The sequence below is a fragment of the Globicephala melas genome, chromosome 2, assembly GCF_963455315.2.
Source record: "Globicephala melas chromosome 2, mGloMel1.2, whole genome shotgun sequence".
NCBI classification, from domain to species: domain Eukaryota; kingdom Metazoa; phylum Chordata; class Mammalia; order Artiodactyla; family Delphinidae; genus Globicephala; species Globicephala melas.
The window spans coordinates 72,053,596-72,071,658 of NC_083315.2; positions in this window are offsets into that span (position 1 = coordinate 72,053,596).

Sequence of the window (18,063 nt, forward strand, 5' to 3'; positions counted from 1 at the left end):
TTACTGGCCTAGCTCAGTCAGGCCTAGGAAGACCGGGCAGAGAAACAGAAATTTGTGACTCTCTTATTGTCATGTCTTGCCGGATCTTAGAGACCATTTCTCTTCTCAAATCAGCAGTAGCTCCTGATCCTACCAGAAGAAAATAATACATTTTTCCTCCTTAAGGACAGCATTTTCTTTCCTTGGGTCACTAAGATCCATTTGGTAAATAACTCTTGAAATCTAAAAAATTGCCTCAGAGTGGCCAGAAGAGGTGAATTCAACCTTGCAAATAGTTCTCTAAAACCATCACCCTCCTAAAAAGACTTTTCTCTTTATAAGTGTAAGTTCTAGCCACACAGGGTAATTTGCTAGCTTCTAGTCTCCCTTTCCTAACCATCCCTGACTCTCTCTCTCTCTTTCATTTCTCTTTATTAAAAAAACATAAGAGAGATGCAGGATAGTGGAGAGGTTAAGAGCACTGGCTTGCAATCATGTAGACCAGGGTTTGAGTCCTGTATTTTCTACTCCCTACTTACTTACCAGCTGTGTGACCCTGGGCAAGTTACCTAATCTCTCTGTGCCTCAGTTTTCTCACATCTAAAAAGGTGATAATAATAGTTCCTATCTCATTGAGTTGTTGGACTGAATGAGCAAATAAAGTACTCAGCCGAGTGCCCACATGATCCCAATAGATATTAGCCATTATCATATCAAAAGCATCTTACTTTTGAGTAAGATATAAATCCAAAACTCAGTAAATCCATTCAGTTAGTGATTTCCCATACCGATCTAATTGAAAAATTGAAAACAATTACATATTTGGATTAATTAACCTAATTGGGGGCTGAATAGTCTCTTTCATTTTGTCATGTCCAGGAAAACAGACATACCCTCCTCTCCACATACCCCAGACTCATGCACACTCAGTTTCCTGCCTTCACGTGTATGGCCACACTCTCCTCACCAGACCACACTGCCTTCACGTGTATGGCCACACTCACCAGACCAGATGAAAAGGGAATTGAGGACAAAACAGAGTTTGGGGTTGATTTATTTTTTTGTCTACAGGGACACAATGACTTATTTTCTCTCTTAATAGTTAGGGTCCTGATGACTCCTCTCTAGCTGGAAAGCTCAAGCTCTGGGCTCACGAGCCCCCCAGGAGACTGATTACTGTAAGTCACCATTGACCTCCTATCCACTAAAACCCAGAGGTCAGAACTTTAAAGACACTGTAAAGAGTTTACATTGGTGCATTTAATCTTCAGCTTTAACTGATAGTGCTGTGTGGGACAGATAATCGTGCCTAACAGGCCTGGTGGAGCAAGATAGAGGGGCCAGCATCCTAAGGCCAGTGGGAGAGGCAGAGACTTGTGAATGAAGGTCATGGACAAGGATGGCACTCCAGCCACTCTGGCCAGTAGGTGGGGCCACAGCCCATCTCCACCAGCCAGGTGGAGCCCCCTGGATGCCTTTTTTTTTTTTTTTTTTTCTTTTTTGGCGGTACGCGGGCCTCTCTCACTGTTGTGGCCTCTCCCGTTGCGGAGCACAGGCTCCGGACGCGCAGGCTCAGTGGCCATGGCTCACCGGCCCAGCCGCTCCGCGGCATGCGGGATCCTCCTGGACCGGGGCATGAACCCGCGTCCCCCGCATCGGCAGGCGGACTCTCAACCACTGCGCCACCAGGGAAGCCCCCCCTGTATGCTTTGTGCTGCCTTTGATTTTCCTTTTTCCTTTTGAACTTGATTTTTCCTCCCTCTCTCCCTTTTCATTGCTGCCAAAGTTATTTTATGTTTCCATGCAGTTTTTTTTTTCCCTTCTCTTTTTTCATGCCCATTCTATTCATTTCACAGATATTTGAGTGCCTACTATGTGCCAGGCACTGGTCCAGACACTGTCAGTAGAGGATTGACTAAGGCTCACAGGGTCTCTGTGTGTTGGATGCTGACATTTAGAGATGTAAGCCAGTGCTTCTCAAACATGAATGTGCATAAAAATCATCTGAGCATCTTGTGAAAATGCAGATTCTGATTCAGGAAGTCTAGGTAGGGCTAGAGAGCCTGCATTTCTAATAAGCTCCTGGGTGATGTTGATGCTCCTGGTCCAAAGCCTATACTTTGCATAGCAAGAATGCAAAGCCCTTCTGCTCCCCCTCCTTCCCTGCGTGGCTGGCTGATCGTCCTCATTTATGTTAGTGGAGTTTCGCAATGTCACAGACTTGACCTTTCCTGTGAGGCTGTCAGTTGCATTCTATGACCCTGACTTAGGCTAGCATTCACTCAAATATCCAAGAAGCACAAGGAAGAAACGGGTGGGAGGGTATGGTTAGATGACCCCACAGCTTTCCGTCCCAGCCAAGACCCACGCCGTATGATGAGCGGGACCGCTGAGATGCATCATACACACAGGACACAGCTCCTGCTTCTGGATCATAATAGCACGTTAAGCACATCACATGATACAGCCTTTCTCTGGTAACGGGGGTGCCATTTACTAATTTGCTGCTCTTACATGACTAATTTAACTCTAGTTACTACTCGGTCTTTAGGGAGTCACTTATTCGCAAAGCAGAATCAGGCTAAATAAATAATAGGAAGCTGGGAAAATAGGCAGATGAAAGTAGAAAGTGGAAGTTAGCTTTTAATGCAGACTAGAGATTTGCTGGTGTTTAATGCAGATCCCCTTTTAGAGCATAAATGCAGGCTCTTCCTCTGTTTTTAAGTCCCCGTGACCCTAAGTGAATAGAATCCTGTAGCAGAGAGCAGCTACCTTCTCTTCTAATAAGAATCACATCCCAATAGAACGTAAGTTTCCAATTACTATGCAAAAACAATGGCAGAATTACTTAAAAATGTACAGCCCCCTAAGGGCTCTCGATGCTGTAGTCCATGTGAATCTATCATTTGCATGCAACTATTGTGGGGAACAACTGAATCCTCCATCACAGGCTATTTAATCAAGTGAGAAGTCCCTAAATTTCTTTGCAGAGATTCAAGAGTTCTGGAGCTAAATATGCAGTTGGTAATATATTCTGGCTGTCTGCATGCAGGCTTCCTTGTTTCATTCTGAATGGCATGGTGTTTGCATTGACATTTAGATGATGGGTCATCTTGGATTTCTCCTGTTCACAGCTGAAACTTTAGTGGCATCTCCCATTAGTAATCACTGTGCTTTTTTTTTCCCTAGTGACTGAGCCGTTTACAAACCAAGAAGAGGAAAAATTATATATTTGGGTACAGACTGTAGAAGAAAAATAAACTAACGGCACAGTAGGAAAGGTGCCTAGGGTTACTTTCTGTGGATAACTGACGATCAGGTGGAAGTAAAGGACTCAGAGGAGGTGTTTCCCCCACCCTTACCCACCAGCCCTATTGCCAGACCTGTTATTTGAAAGTTAGATGAAAATAGCCCGCAAAGACAGACTCCAGGATCAACCACAGCCACTAATGCAATAAGATTTGAGGGAAGCAGAAAGAGTTCTTTCTACAAACATCTACTTTTCTGATCTATCAAGGTGCCTGGAATATTCCCTTGCTTTTATCTATCTATCTATCTATCTATCTATCTATCTATCTATCTATCTATCATCTAATCATCTATCTACGTATCCATCATCCGTCTATCTAACCATCCATCTCCTTGAAGTTCCTGTTAAGATACAAATGGGTTTTCTGGATGGAGCTCCCATCCTAATGCATTGGCAATCACAGACATTTTGGCATCATTTAGTCATCAGCTTCAGCAATCTGTATCAGGCCTCTGAGGGACCAGTGGGTCTAGAGACCAGGGGGCGCAGGCCAGAGGCAAGGCTTTCAGAACCATGGAGGCCCCAAGCATGGAGAACATAATGGTCCATTGCCTCCAGTATGCAGTGCAAACCAAAGACAGTTTTATTTTACAAAATTAGGGTAAAAAAGTCAAACTCAGTTTTGGTTTTTCCTATGATGGCAAAATATATTTATGTCACTGTCCCTGTTTTGTGAGTGTTCTAATTGGTGCTTGGTTTGTCCACCTAACTTGGTCGGTTCTGGGAGCCTGAAAAGTCTGAGAAGAGTCAAGGCATGGGGTGGAAGTGTGGCAGAGGCATGGGAATGGAAGGGGAGAGAAGGAAGGAAAGTGTTTCTCCTTGAAATGTGCCTACTTAGCAATTCTGCTAAGACTAGCCTGTGCAGTTTTTCTTTCAGAGATGAAAAGAAGCCATCCTCCTTTTCCTTTTTAATCCTTCAAATCATTTTCTATTACTGCCTCTGCTACATAACATTCCCCCCTCAGCTCTGAGGCTGACCCAGCAGAACCCTTGTCACTCCACTGATGAATTGAAACACTTCTTTGGGCTCATTTGGCTAGAGGTGCACCTACTTGCACCCTCTCTGTAACTAGAAAATTACATGGACTTGAACTTGAGTCTTCTGACATTTTCCCACAGTACTCCACCTATGGGCCCCATTCATATGTCCTGAGTTGGAGAAACGCAGGAACTTCAAAGGTCAACCTGGTTCTCTTTGTGAGAACTCTCAGATACAACCACAGACCATCTGCCACCTTGACTGGGCAAGACACTTCAACCTAACATAGAGCAGCTTGGGAGATGTGTGCCGTGGACTTGGGAGAAGAGTCAGGATGATATTGATGGGAACTGGAAAGAAGAAGTTAGTAATGAGAAGAGTTTGTAATTTCTTTTAGACTATTATATAAAGATAATGGGGATGCCAGCCTGTTCAGACGAGACATTCTGAGAAGCTGGCTTATAGTCCAGGCCTTACAGAACCATGGCCACATATTTACTCCTAGAATCTTCCTGAAGAGAAAGAAACTGCAAATGACAGCTGACTTGCAGAACCTTTCATCACAAACCCAGAGTCCCTAAAAATACCTGAATGGTGCTTATTGCTCTCAGACATTGTTTCAAGCAGTTTGCAGATATTAACTCATTGAATGATTGCAACAAGTCTCTGAAGTAGGCATTAGATTACTCTTATTTTCAGATGAGGAGATTGATGCAAAGAGAGGTTAAGATTTGTAGAGATTATAAGATTTCTCTTCCTCCTATCAGAATTCTCCAGAATTTTGCTTAAAGCTTAGAGGTAGCATAAGCACTGCAGTGTATGTTTCTAAACAGTCGCTGTTGTTATTGGTAGATTGCTATATAGCAGGCTCTGTGCTAAATGCTTTATACAAAGATCCCATGAGGTTTATACTGTACCACTCCACCACTACTTTTTTTTTTTTAACAGATGGGAGACAGAGAATAGGGAAGCTAAATAACTGATAGAGGGTCACACTCTTTTTTTAAAATTTATTTATTTATTTGTTTGTTTTTGGCTGCGCTGGGTCTTCGTTGCTGCATGCGGGCTTTCTCTAGTTGCGGCGAGCGGGGGCTACTCTTCGATGTGGTGTGTGGGCTTCTCATTGCGGTGGCTTCTCTTTGTTGCCAAGCACAGGCTGTAGGTGCGCAGGCTTCAGTAGTTGTGGCATGCGGGCTCAGTAGTTGTGGCTCGCTGGCTCTAGAGTACAGGCTCAGTAGTAGCACGGGCTTAGTTGCTCCGCGGCATGTGGGATCTTCCCGGACCAGGGCTCGAACCCGTGTCCCCTGCACTGGCAGGTGGATTCTTAACCACTGCGCCACCAGGGAAGTCCCAGGTCACAGTCTTAATAAGTGGCTGGGCTCAGACTGGAACTCAGGGCTGTTGGCTTCTAAAAGCCATTCTTTTAGCCACAACAATAAACTGTTTCTCAATCCCTGGATGGATTAAAGCTACCAAGAGTTGTTCTATGAATCTGTAAGCATATTCTAGATTTTAAGTGCCAGAAATGGAGTTTCGATGCCTCAGGAGGTACCTGGGCAATGTCCTGATTGCACCTCTCATAGTGGAATCCTCGGCAGTTACAGAGGAGGAGAGTAGTGACTTTGAGAAGTCAAGCACCATGACTGTCAATGAATTTCCCTTCAATTCATCAGTAATTATTGGTCACTGATGACAAACCTCTATCTTATTACATATCTCAGCATTATGAAAGAAAGGAGTGTGTTATGCTTGCTTTCAGGAAACTCACAATTTTATTACACTGACAAGGTGCTTACATAACGTATTTGACAGTATATATTAAGTGCGGAAGAGAATGCAAGCAAATTTTGACGACCTAAAGTTTTAGCATTCTTGGTGTCACAAATGTGTGGGCCAGAAAAGATTCAGAAGTCACAAGTTCCTTTTTCTGAGCAGAATCCCTCACCTTCTACCTCGCTCTACTCCCACCTTCCACTTTGTACCCTAGCTCCTCATGAGGTACTTGTTAGTCTTCAGCATCAATACCAAGGGATCAGTCCCTTGATCCCTCTCCTGGAACCACTTTCCTTCCCTTCTGGCCAAAACCCAATGGTCACCTACTCCTTCCTTTCCTAGAATTCTTTCTTCCCTATTGTCTCCCACTACCAGTGATATCATATACCACCATTCCTCCTTGACAACTTCCAACTTGAGGAACCTGTATTGCTTGCCTTCTCATCTCCCATGTCTAGAGAAAGTCATGAAAACAGTGGTAATATGGTCCACTCAATAGCTGGTCTCTATTACCCTAGCTGGCCTCTGGCTCCATAAATTTATTGTCAACTACCTGCTGCATTCTCCATAGTGGCTGAACCAACCATTGTCCAGGCTTCTCAGACTCTTATGCCTATTTCCATTCCTTGCACCTGGAGAAGATTAAGTCCCATCATCTTTACTGCTCAAGGCTCTACAACTTGAGAGCTTTCAATCTACCCCCTTTTAACCAGAGGATCTTCAAGTATTTTCACTCACCATCTTGGTCTCACTCCTGTGTCTGCAGAAGAAATAGCTTCATCTTTGCAGAATTCAAAGTCTTCAAAATAAGGAAACTTCATGGCTAGTATGAAGTATGTTTTTGGAGAAGATAGTTCTACTATACATTCTTTCTTGCTCTTTCTTCTGCCCCTTCTGGCTGTCTTCCCTCAGCCTAAAATATGCTTAGGCCTCCCTTTTTTGAAACAAAAATAAATACAAAACCCTTTATTTCTCATATCAAGCTATGGCCAGTTTTCTTTAGAAGAGAAGTCAAAACACATTTCCTTACCAACTTCTGACTCCTCAAGTGACTGCATTTGGTGGCTTCCTAATGTTCAAACCTTTAGCTTTATCTCAGTCCTCACCTTGCTTGACCACTGATGGGTGTATTTTTAAAGAAAACATGCCTCTTGGAGGGCAAGTTCTTCTAAATCAGCCTGGCACTTGGGGTCCACGCACTGTCCCCACCATACCTTTCCAACAACTTCTACTAACATTTCTTCCCACCCACCCTATTATCCAGTGCAGCTAGAGTCCTCACTAGACCCTAAGTGGACCCCCAGTGCTTGACCACCCCTGTCTCTTTCCTCAACTGAACCTTTAATTTGGAATTCACTTCTTCCTCTTCTACCTCCATCAGAAAAAATCCTATCCATCCTTCAGTGCCCAAGTCAAACACTACCCGTTCTAGGTAGTTCTCTGTGATTTCCCCCGATGAGATCTCTTTGCCTTCTTCCACCCTGCTCTTGTTCAGTGTCCATACCTCTATTGTGGAACTTTGCACATTCTGCCTTTTAGATATTTTTCTTTCCCTCCGAGAGAGTAACTTAGAGAGTATCTAGGCTGACAGAAGGTGTCTAATTTGTTATCACTGATTAGTAAAGCACCTGGAATACAGCCAGTGCTCAATAAAATCGTGGTGCATGAATGGTTGAGGATTGTTGATGGTGAGAAAAGAAGAAATAAGGGCTGGCAGACACAGCCAGGTCAAGTTTCATGGAGGTACTCTGGGTATTATGTACTCTTTTGGCGTTACAGGAATTATGGTGTACTTGACTCCATTCTGGTCACAAGTATCCCATAAAACCTACCGTATCTTGAGTGTTTGTGTTTACTGTGCTGCAGACATTGGGCAAGCACTTCTGATGCATTATTCCGCTTATTATCACAATAACCTAGGTGAGTATGATTATCCCTTTCGTTCAGATTAAAACCTAACTTATAAAATGAGCCTTAGAGTGCTCTGTGCGCCAGAGGTGACACAGCTGAGAATGGGCTGAGCTGGGACTCACACTCAGGTTGATTGGGGCTAAAGCCTGATCTCTTAATGATCATATTATCCTTTTTCCACACTAAAATTAAATTTTTAGATTTTTTCAGATTTAAAATCATTCATACAATCCACATTTAGTCTCAATAATTTTAGTCTAAAACTTATGTTCAAATTCCAGTCCCTGACTTTATTCTTGATTCTCTTCCTCTTTGGGCTATGGAGGCCCTGTCATTCTTGCCACACCCATGACTTTCTCTGTTATTACCCTAAAAAAAAAAGGCTGATGTTTTCATTAAAGTCATACAAAATTTCATATTCTTCCTGAAAAGCTGTTGATCTCACCTTCAAAATTCATCCATGTTCTCCTTGGTCACAGTGAAGTCACATGTTATGTTATCGACCTGGTGCAGGGGTAGCTTTGTCCCCTTCCTTGGAGGGGATAAATTCACACAAGATAGATTATAAGCCTTTAGAAATAATTACCATCCAGAGCACTATAATCTCCAATGTATAAGTTCATTGATAGGAAGGAAAAAAATTCTGCCTTCACAAGGTTATTTCATTACTACCTGTATTGTGGAGTGAAAACCATTGCCCATTTTGTAATGGCAGTCTAGACTTGACTAGATTATAGAACAGAAAGCTCTTGAACAAACAGGGATAGTAGCTGAATTAATACTGTCTGCCATTTAGTAATTACTCAGTAATTTCTAAGTACAAGATGACATATGTTCTCATAGGCTGTACGGTGTATTTGGTATCTTTGTCTTTGCGACAGCATCTCTATGGCCAGGTATTAAACCCCATGCTTTCTCCAAGCTAATGTGGAAACAGGAAGGGGTACTCTCAGAGAACGGTCAAATATAATGAAAATGTTATCTTTCTAACTTACTTGAAAGACTTAGCTCATTAGGGGCTTCCCATAGTCCCACAATGTTCAAGCATGGTGGAACCTCTTTCAGGGTTTGTTATATCCCCCCAGTCTTCAGTACTGGAAAGTTTCACTTAAAAGCAAGTGTGCTTTTAATATTTTATAACCAAGAAAACAATTTGGTGATTTTAATCTACCAATCTAATTTCCTAGAATTATTTACTAGCAATAACACTTCTTATCAAATGGATATTGGGTAAATTAGGGGAAAAAGGAGTGAAACATTCTAAGATCCTCAGAGCTTCCTCAGAACATGGAATTGTATGTATCATCATTTGTAGAACTAAAGCTATATAGCCACAATGCTGATTCTAGTAACAAGAAATCTCCAGGAGGAACCCCTTGAAGTATATATACATTCCTCCCTCCATCTCTCATTTGATCAATGATCAGGTATCTTTTAAGAAACTACTTGATGTCAAGATTGTGGCATGGACATATATACACTACCAAATGTAAAATAGATCACTAGTGGGAAGCAGCCACATAGCACAGGGAGATCAGCTCGGTGCTTTGTGACCACCTAGAGGGGTGGGATAGGGAGGGTGGAGGGAGACGCGAGAGGGAGGAGATATGGGGATATATGCATACATATAGCTGATTCACTTTGTTATAAAGCAGAAACTAACACACCATTGTGAAGCAATTATACTCCAATAAAGATGTTAAAAAAAAAAGAGATTGTATTACATGACTTAGATTGGCTGGCAGTGTAGGGTAAGATGATTCTGTACTCTTAACAAATTTACTACTTAGTCCTGGTGATAAGATATAAACACAGCTAATGATATGTGTGTTATGAGTCTAACCAAGACACAGTTTTATTGGAACACATCACTCTCATTCGTTTACTTACAGTCTTTGGCTGCTCTTGCATAGCACTGCAGAGTTGAGTAGCTGTGACAGAAACCATATGGCCCACAGAGCCTAAAATATTTGCTATCTTATCCTTAATAGAAAAAAAATGTGCTGACCTCCGGTCTGGACTTCACTGAGGAAGGCTTTATAATAAGGCCTAAAAGTAAAGGTAAAAGTACAGATTTCAGCTTGGCCTTATAGAGTGTCAAGAGGACTGGGTTCCAACTACTAGATATAAGACTTTGGGCAAATTTGGCTTAGATTGTTTTACCTTTGAAATCACAAGGAAATTTTTAACATCTAAGTATGTGTTGAGCAGGAACTCAAAGCGAGCATTTACTACACCAAAAGGGGGTCAATATTTGTGACCATCACCATAAAATAGCTTTATGCAGTAAATAGGCCATATGATGAGAGGATGAGGCAAAGGCAGAGCTTAGCATTTTTTAATGGTACGTATGTGGGATTTTAGTTTAAAAACAACTTCTCAATGAACTGGTAAGCTGAGAGTATTTTTACACAGAAAAGTATTTTACACACATCCTAACAGTTCAATAGTATTGGTGATTAAATAATATCAATGGAGAAGCCAGATTGAGATGGGGAAGTTATCATTATTCTGATAAAAGCAAAACACCCCCACTATTCCTTTGAAGAAAGAAATTCTCTAATTTTATATGTGCCTCCTCCTTTGATTTGAAGGTTCTTTTAAAAACCTTTCTAACAGCTGTAGTGTATGACCCTTGGAACACATCATTTATCTGGGGAATAACATTCATTTTAATATCATTTCACCAAGGAAGCAAGACTTAAACCCACATTTTCTGATCCACTTAGTTGATAATATTCTTCTAAAAAAATTTCTGGCTGGTGAAAGGAAGATAATTTAATTTAAAGAGATTAGGTATATTGCTTGAAATGCAAGTCCCCCAGAATTTGACAGCAGAACAAGACCAGTGAACAGAAAACTCATCTTGCCTCCTTGCTAATACATGCGTCAGGGAATTTATAAGTTGGGCCGTCAGTCTTTGCTCCATGGAGTAATGTCAATGTCGTTGATTCTTAAAATCTGACATTCATTAGAAGCACCCAGTGTGGATATGTAGCAGGATTTTTGACAAATCAGCCAAGTGTCACCATTCTGTAAAGGATTATAGAGTGATGCTGCTTGGCTTTGAGCTCTTTCTTTTGTCTGAATGGATCTTGTCTTCATAGAGCACATGAAAGGTTGGGTTTCATTTTCATTCCAAATGGGATGATTTCACTTTTTCTTTTCCATCAAATTAGGGGGAACTTGGGAGACAGAAGGAGAAGCTAACATTTATTATTCATTTACTATGATCCAGGTACTGTGTAGGTTCTATTTTTCTTTCTTTCTATCTATCTAACAACATAAAAATATTATGTACATATGTGTGTGTATCACAGTAACCTATGAGTTACCTGTTATAATTCATCCCCATTTAACAGATAGAGAAACTGAGGCTGAAAGAGGCCCAGTCATTTGCCCAAGTAATAGAGCTTCAGTGAAGAGGAAATCTGTAAACTTGGTGGAAAATTTATCAGTGACCAACAAGTGCCATACAGAATTCCATTGGTCAGGCTGCTCTGCCTACTTCTACCTTTGTAGGGGAACTAGAAATCTACTAATGCTGGTTGGCTTTTCAAACTTCATGCTCTCCTCAAAAGCCTTGTGCAAAAACAACAGTATTTATTAGTTTGAAAACAAGCACACGTCTGCCCCTGCCCCCAGTTGTGTTGTTAGATTGGAAACAATGCCGCCTGTGGCTCTCTGTACCCTCCCCTCTCATTACAGCCCATCCTTGGAACACAGTCATTTTCTGTGTTATCCAAAGGTGTCATTACAGGGTACCTGGTATATAGTTAGTGCAGTGTCAGCATATTCGGTTTGAATACCCTCACCCCCATCCCCAGAGGATATAACTAGGCCATAAGAATTCCTTTGGGGCTGCTATATTGGGTAGGGACATAGTTGTGTGCCTGGGGGAACTGTTTTCAGTGGCTTATTATCTATAGCTTTACGTCAAATTTGAATAAATTCTCTCTTCAATTCCAGGAAAACAATAGCTCCACAATTTGTGATGGAAAAGTAAAATGGATTTGCATGAAGGCTTTGGGGATGTTAAGACAAGCTATGGGATGAAAAGCTGGAGTTAAAATGTTTTACTTAAATTGGAAGTTTTAAAATGAATATTGTTGAGGCAGAAGTGCATGTTCTAGTTAGTATTTTATGCTGGAACTTAATCTTCTAGGAAATAGCTTAATGGGAAGCCTGAGGTTTGCACATAATATTTCAGGGTCCTGAACATTTTACACAGTAATGTCCATGTTTTCCCTGCAGCATCACCTTTGAATAAACTATGTCTTTTTTCCCAGCTTCAAATATTTTTCAATTGAAGAATAGAAAGGGCTATCTTCAGAGTATTTCTTTAAGGTAGAGAATAACTACAGCTTATTGTTAGCTAAAGTAAAAACTACTGTTTATTAAGCAGAGCCTAAGAGCATGGACCATGGAATCAGAATGCCTGAGCAATTTGGATCTCACAAACTCCACAACTAGTGAGCCACGCAATCTTGGGCGGGTTACACAACCTCTTTGTGTGTCTGTTTCCTCCTCTGTAAAATTAGGATAAGAGCACTTACCTCATAGGGTTGTTAGGAGCATTAAATGAGTGAATTCATGTGTTGGGGAGGAAAACCTTTTCCTCTAACCTTTTATGTTCTGAAACCAGGACCTGTGAATTATATTAACAAAAGACAGATTAACAGGAGAAAAGGCACACATAATTATTAATATTTACATGCACAAAGTTTCACAAAAAAGAAATGAAACAAAAAAGTGGTTAGACTTGGGGGCTTACAGACCACTTTCACAATGGAGGGGAGGTTGGGCTTCAGGGGATGATACATCATGGGGAGGTGAAATAAATGGGGAAATATGGGGGAGCTAATGGAAGATACGGGTTATTTTATTAGGCTCTGTGTATGCAAACTCATCTCTGTGTCGACTCTTCATCTCCAGTGATAAGAGTCATTCTCCTCTTCCTGGTACAGGGAGGTGGGGAAAACACCTTCACAAAGAAAAATTTATGCCTTGATTTTGGACAGATAAGGGGAGGGCAGAGAACTCTTTCTGCAGCTGCTGATTCTCAATTGCCTTCAGCTGAAAATAATCATTATGCCAAAGTGGCATATTTGGGAGTGGCATATCCTGATCCCCTTCACGTGTCAAGCATTTAGAACAGTGCCGAGCACAAAGTAAAGGCTATGTGCATTATAATTCTTACTATATTAATTGTAGCACTGTTAAAAACATCAATTCAAATCCTCACAACAACCACGAAAGGTAAATTAACCTCCATTTTACAGATGAGAGAACCAAGGCTCAGAGAGTTGACTTAACTTTCCCAAGGCCAAACAGATCATAAATCTCAGAGTTAGGAAACTAGCTGTGAGAGCTGGCACTTTGAATGTGTACAGGAGAGACAGGAACAGAAAACTGTCCCTGAGTCTTAGGATTTTTCCAGGCTGGCCTGGGAGGATTTTCTGAAGCAGTGCTTACTGCTTCTTTAACTGAGCAGACCTTTAATATCCCCTTGCAACAGTCCAGGACTTGGAGGGGCTCTCCAATCCCTGGAGAAACAGTTTAATACTAAGAAAAGAATAAAATTTGCATAAGTTCCTTAGTTACAAACAGTCATCAAGTGTCAGTTGCATGCCAGGAGCTCCTGGGAGACCGAGATGCTAAGAATTCTCCAGCACTCTGAGGCCCTCAGGGAAAGCCTGTTTACTCATGGCACCCCAGACACAAGTGCTGAATCCAACAGTGCTCCCCCTTCCCTCGATCCCTCCTCTCCTGCAATACACAGCCCCTGAGGGGGGAGTCGTACAAAGGGATACTCAAAACAGAGTGGCTTCCCTGGAAGTCACTTCCCTAGAAGCAGCTTCCTGGAGGGAGGCATTTCCTTAGGGGACTCTGAAGGATGAGACAAATATGAATGGCAGGGAAAGCATCTTTTACTTCTCCCGGCTCCTCAACCACGAGAACTTTGTCTTAGTCACCTCGGAAGTTGGTTAAATCTAAATCACACCACCTATCACGCAAACCCCACCCGACCCCCTAGTCACAGTGCAGCACTTCCGGGCTCCAGGGGATCCCACATGTGAGCGGAAAGGCTTTGGTCTCAAGGCTGCGCGGAAGAAGAACCGCCCCAGGGTGCACTGGGACAGTGAACTGCGCATGCGCGGTCCCAAATCTCTAGCCTTCAGAAGCCCCAAGCGCCGGGCAGCGGAGGCTTCTGGAGCGGGACCCCGGGGCCCGTTTCTGATGCCTGCCAAGGTCCAAGGCCGCCACAACTCGTTCTCACTGTTCCATTGTACATCCTCGGGGCCGGTAGTTGGTCTCAGCAGCCGCAGGCATCTAAAATTTATCCCCGGTGACCATCACTGCCTGCCCCTCGAGCTTATCGCCTGAAGAGCAGCCTCGGGTCAGTACTCTCTCTTTCAGCACCTTAAGCAATTGGGGAGCTGGGCCCGTGACGCAGTCCCCTCCCTCATGAAATATTCTCTCTTCTACAAAACACCAAGGAGGACACCTGTGGGCCGCGGCCTGGGCCGGGTGGGTGGAGTATGGGGTTTCCCAGGAAGGCAAACAGGGAGCAGGAGGAGCCCGAAGGGTGTGCTGTGTGGTGATGGGCTGGGATGCACCGAGCCTCAGGGCCTACTTGAGAGAACAGTGGAATTAGGCAGCCCTGACCGCTTCTTTGAGTGGAAGCCAAATCTCGCGAGATCTCGGGCTTTCCATGGTGTCGAAGGAGAGTGCGGGGTGAGAAATGCCTAGGGGAACTTAAAACGGATTGAATTGAACCATACCCCAAAGATGGAATCTGGTAAATGATGGGCAGACTTTTGCAAGGAGGTGAAGGAGTCGAGACAGGGGTAGAGAGAGATTGAAGATAGGAGTATGTGTGTAAGGGGAGGGTGTATTAAAGGCAGGGGGGTCGTGAGTCAGTAGCCTGGCTCACTAAGTAGGTAGAACAACCATCAGTCCCTCTGTATTGTTGAGGGGGTGACAGAAGGCATCTCAGGGGGTTCACAGGTTAGTTGGGAACTCAGGATGACCAGGTTCCAGCAAGGATCCCTAACGATGCAGACCGTGGTAGTTCAGAAGAGACCTGTGCTTCCTGGGAACTGAGGTTGGCAGGGAGGGTCTGGGAAGGAGGGAGGGCTTGGTGCGGGTGATTAAGGGAATAGCTACATGACGAGGAAAATGTCATCTTAAAAGAGTGATAATTTAACAGCCTCGATGTGTGTTGAGTGAGGTAGACCCTGACCGGAATAGAAATTTACTAATAATAGCTAACATTTATTGACCGCCTAGGTCAGGCGGTATGCCAAGCACTCTGCATGGACTGTGGCGCTTAGGTCAGGCTAGGAATACTTACTGAGTGCTTACTGTGTGTCAGGCATTGTTTTAGGCATTGGGGATTCGGCAGTGAACAAAAAACTTAAGTCCCTGCCCTCATGGAGCTTTTGTAGTTATTCTTCCTGACAGTCGTATAATATGGTTAATAATGTCCTCATTTTACAAATGAAGCAGCTGAGGTACAGTACAGAGAGATTCAGTAATTTGTCCAAGATTACATGCATAGTTATCAGTGCATTAACTTATTAATGTAGTAAATGCCGAGTTTTTCCTGTGTAAAGGAGACTGGGATAGGTGCCGAGGCTAAGGAGATGCATGAGCTATATTTTATACTCTGAATGAGCTTACAGGTGGGTATGGTTAGATGAGCAGGCAAGCAACATTTATAGGTCCATATAGCATGTTCAGAGTTTGAGGAGATAAGGAGCAATGAACTTTGCCATTGGGGTGGGGAAGGCTTCCTTTAAGAGAAATAAAAGGATGAATAGGAACTTACCAGATAGAAAAGTGCCTTGGAAGGTAAGAGGTATTTTGGACAAGGAAAATAGTATGTTCCAAAAAGTATGGAGGCAGAGGGGGTAGGAAGGAAGCTAACCTTTGCGGTTTATGTGTTTTGTACTAGTGCTTCACATACTTTTAAAATGAAATATTAAATACATGGAAATAATATTAATTATATATATGTATATAAAAATTTTAAACAGCTTTATACCTAACCACACAGCTTAAGAAATAAAACACAGCTTTTTAAAAATTAGCCTCTCAAGTAAGCTAAGCAAGGTTAAAAAGCTTGTCCAGAGTCACAGATGGTAGATGGTAGCGCCAGGGTGGCTGCCTACCTAGTTCAGTCTCATAGCTGTGTGTGTCACACCTCCTCCTGCAGGTGGTTGGGCACTTAGACAATGATGGGAGGTGCTGCCCAGAAGCTTTCAGTGCACCAGTGAGGAGGGAGGAAGGAGAAAAGCATCTCTTTTCACTGCCATCATCTGAGCAGGGACCCTGATTGGGCAGAAACAGACAAAAGGACATGGGGGAAAAATACAGCAGTTTCAACTAGCAATAAATCCTCACAGGAACAAAGTAATCCAGAGTGCTGGGCCTGGGACGGAATGTAACTGGGCTGAGTGTATTTCTGCTTTCACGAGGATGTCAGAGTGGGCCTCTAGAAAAGAGACTTTGACCTAATTCCTGAATGGTCATAAGGCATTAGTGATGTGAAGACCTAGGCAAAAAGTGTTTCAGGCTGAGCAAACAGTGAGTGCAAAGGCCCTGAGGTGGGTTCAGTTGAGACTTGGAGAAGGCCAAATTCTTAGACCATGAGCCTTAGCCCCAGGCTGATCACCTTTCTACATTGTACTTAAATTACATGTGTAGTAAAAATAGAAATGTTGCATGAGTTAAAAACTGGCCAAGTGTTAAAATTAGTACTCCAAGACATATCACTATTGTTGAATGAACCTCTAGGAGATAAGAATGAATCTGATATATTATCTAAAAATTAATCATTATGACACTTTTCCAGTTTTGTTGAGATATAATTGACATATATAATTGACATATCACATTGTATTATTCTAAGGTGTACCACATAATAATTTGATATATGTGTGTATTGTGAAATGATTACCACAATAAGTTTAGTTAACATCAGTCACTTCACATAATTACAATTCTTTTTTTATGATGAGAACTTTTAAGATCTACTCTCTTAGTAACTTTCAGATATACAATACAGATTGTTAACTATAGTCACCATGCTGTGCATTTCACCTCCAGAACTTATTTATCTTATAACTGGAAGTTTGTACGTTTTGCCCTCTACCAACCCCTGCCTCTGGTAAGAGCTGTCTGTTCTCTGTTTTCATAAGTTTTTTATTTTTAGATTCTACGTATAAGTGGGATCATACAGCCTATGTCTTTCTCTGTCTGACTTATTTCATTATCATAATGCCCTCAAGGTCTATCCATGTTGTTATAAAAGGCAAAATTTCCTTCTCTTTTATGGCCGAATAATATTCCACTATGTGTATACATACGACAACTTCTTTATCTATTTATCCATCGATGGATACTTATGTTGCTTCCATTTCTTGGCTATTATAAATAACGTTGCAGTGAACGTGAGGTTGCAGATATCTTTTCAAGACAATGATTTTGTTTCCTTTGGGTATAGATACGGAAGTGGAATTACTGGATCATATGGTAGATCTATTTTTAATATTTTGAGGAACGCCTATACTGTTTGCCGTAGTGGCTGCACCAATTTACATTCCCACCAACAATGCACAGAGGTTCTCTTTTCTCCACATCCTCACCAGCACTTGTTATTTCGTGTCCTTTTGACAATAGCCATTCCAGCGTGAGTGATATCTCACTGCACTTGGATTTGCATTTTCCTGATGATTAGTGATATTGAGCATCTTTTCATGTACATCTTGGCCATTTGGATTGTCTTCTTTGGAAAAGTGTCTGTTCAGTTCCTCTGCCCATTTTTTAATCAAATTGTTTGTTCTTTTGCTATTGAGTTGTATGTGTTCTTTATGTATTTTGGATATTAACCCCTTATCAGATATCTGATTTGCAAATGTTTTCTCCTGTTCTGTAGGCGGCCTTTTCATTTTGTTGATGGTTTCCTTTGCTGTGCAATGACAATTTTATTATTAAAATTTTAGTAGTCAAATATTAAAGGTTTGTCATTATAGCGCAGGAGCTTCTAGTACTACATAGAGACTCACTTTAAACTGTCATATTTAATAACATCACTAGATTCATG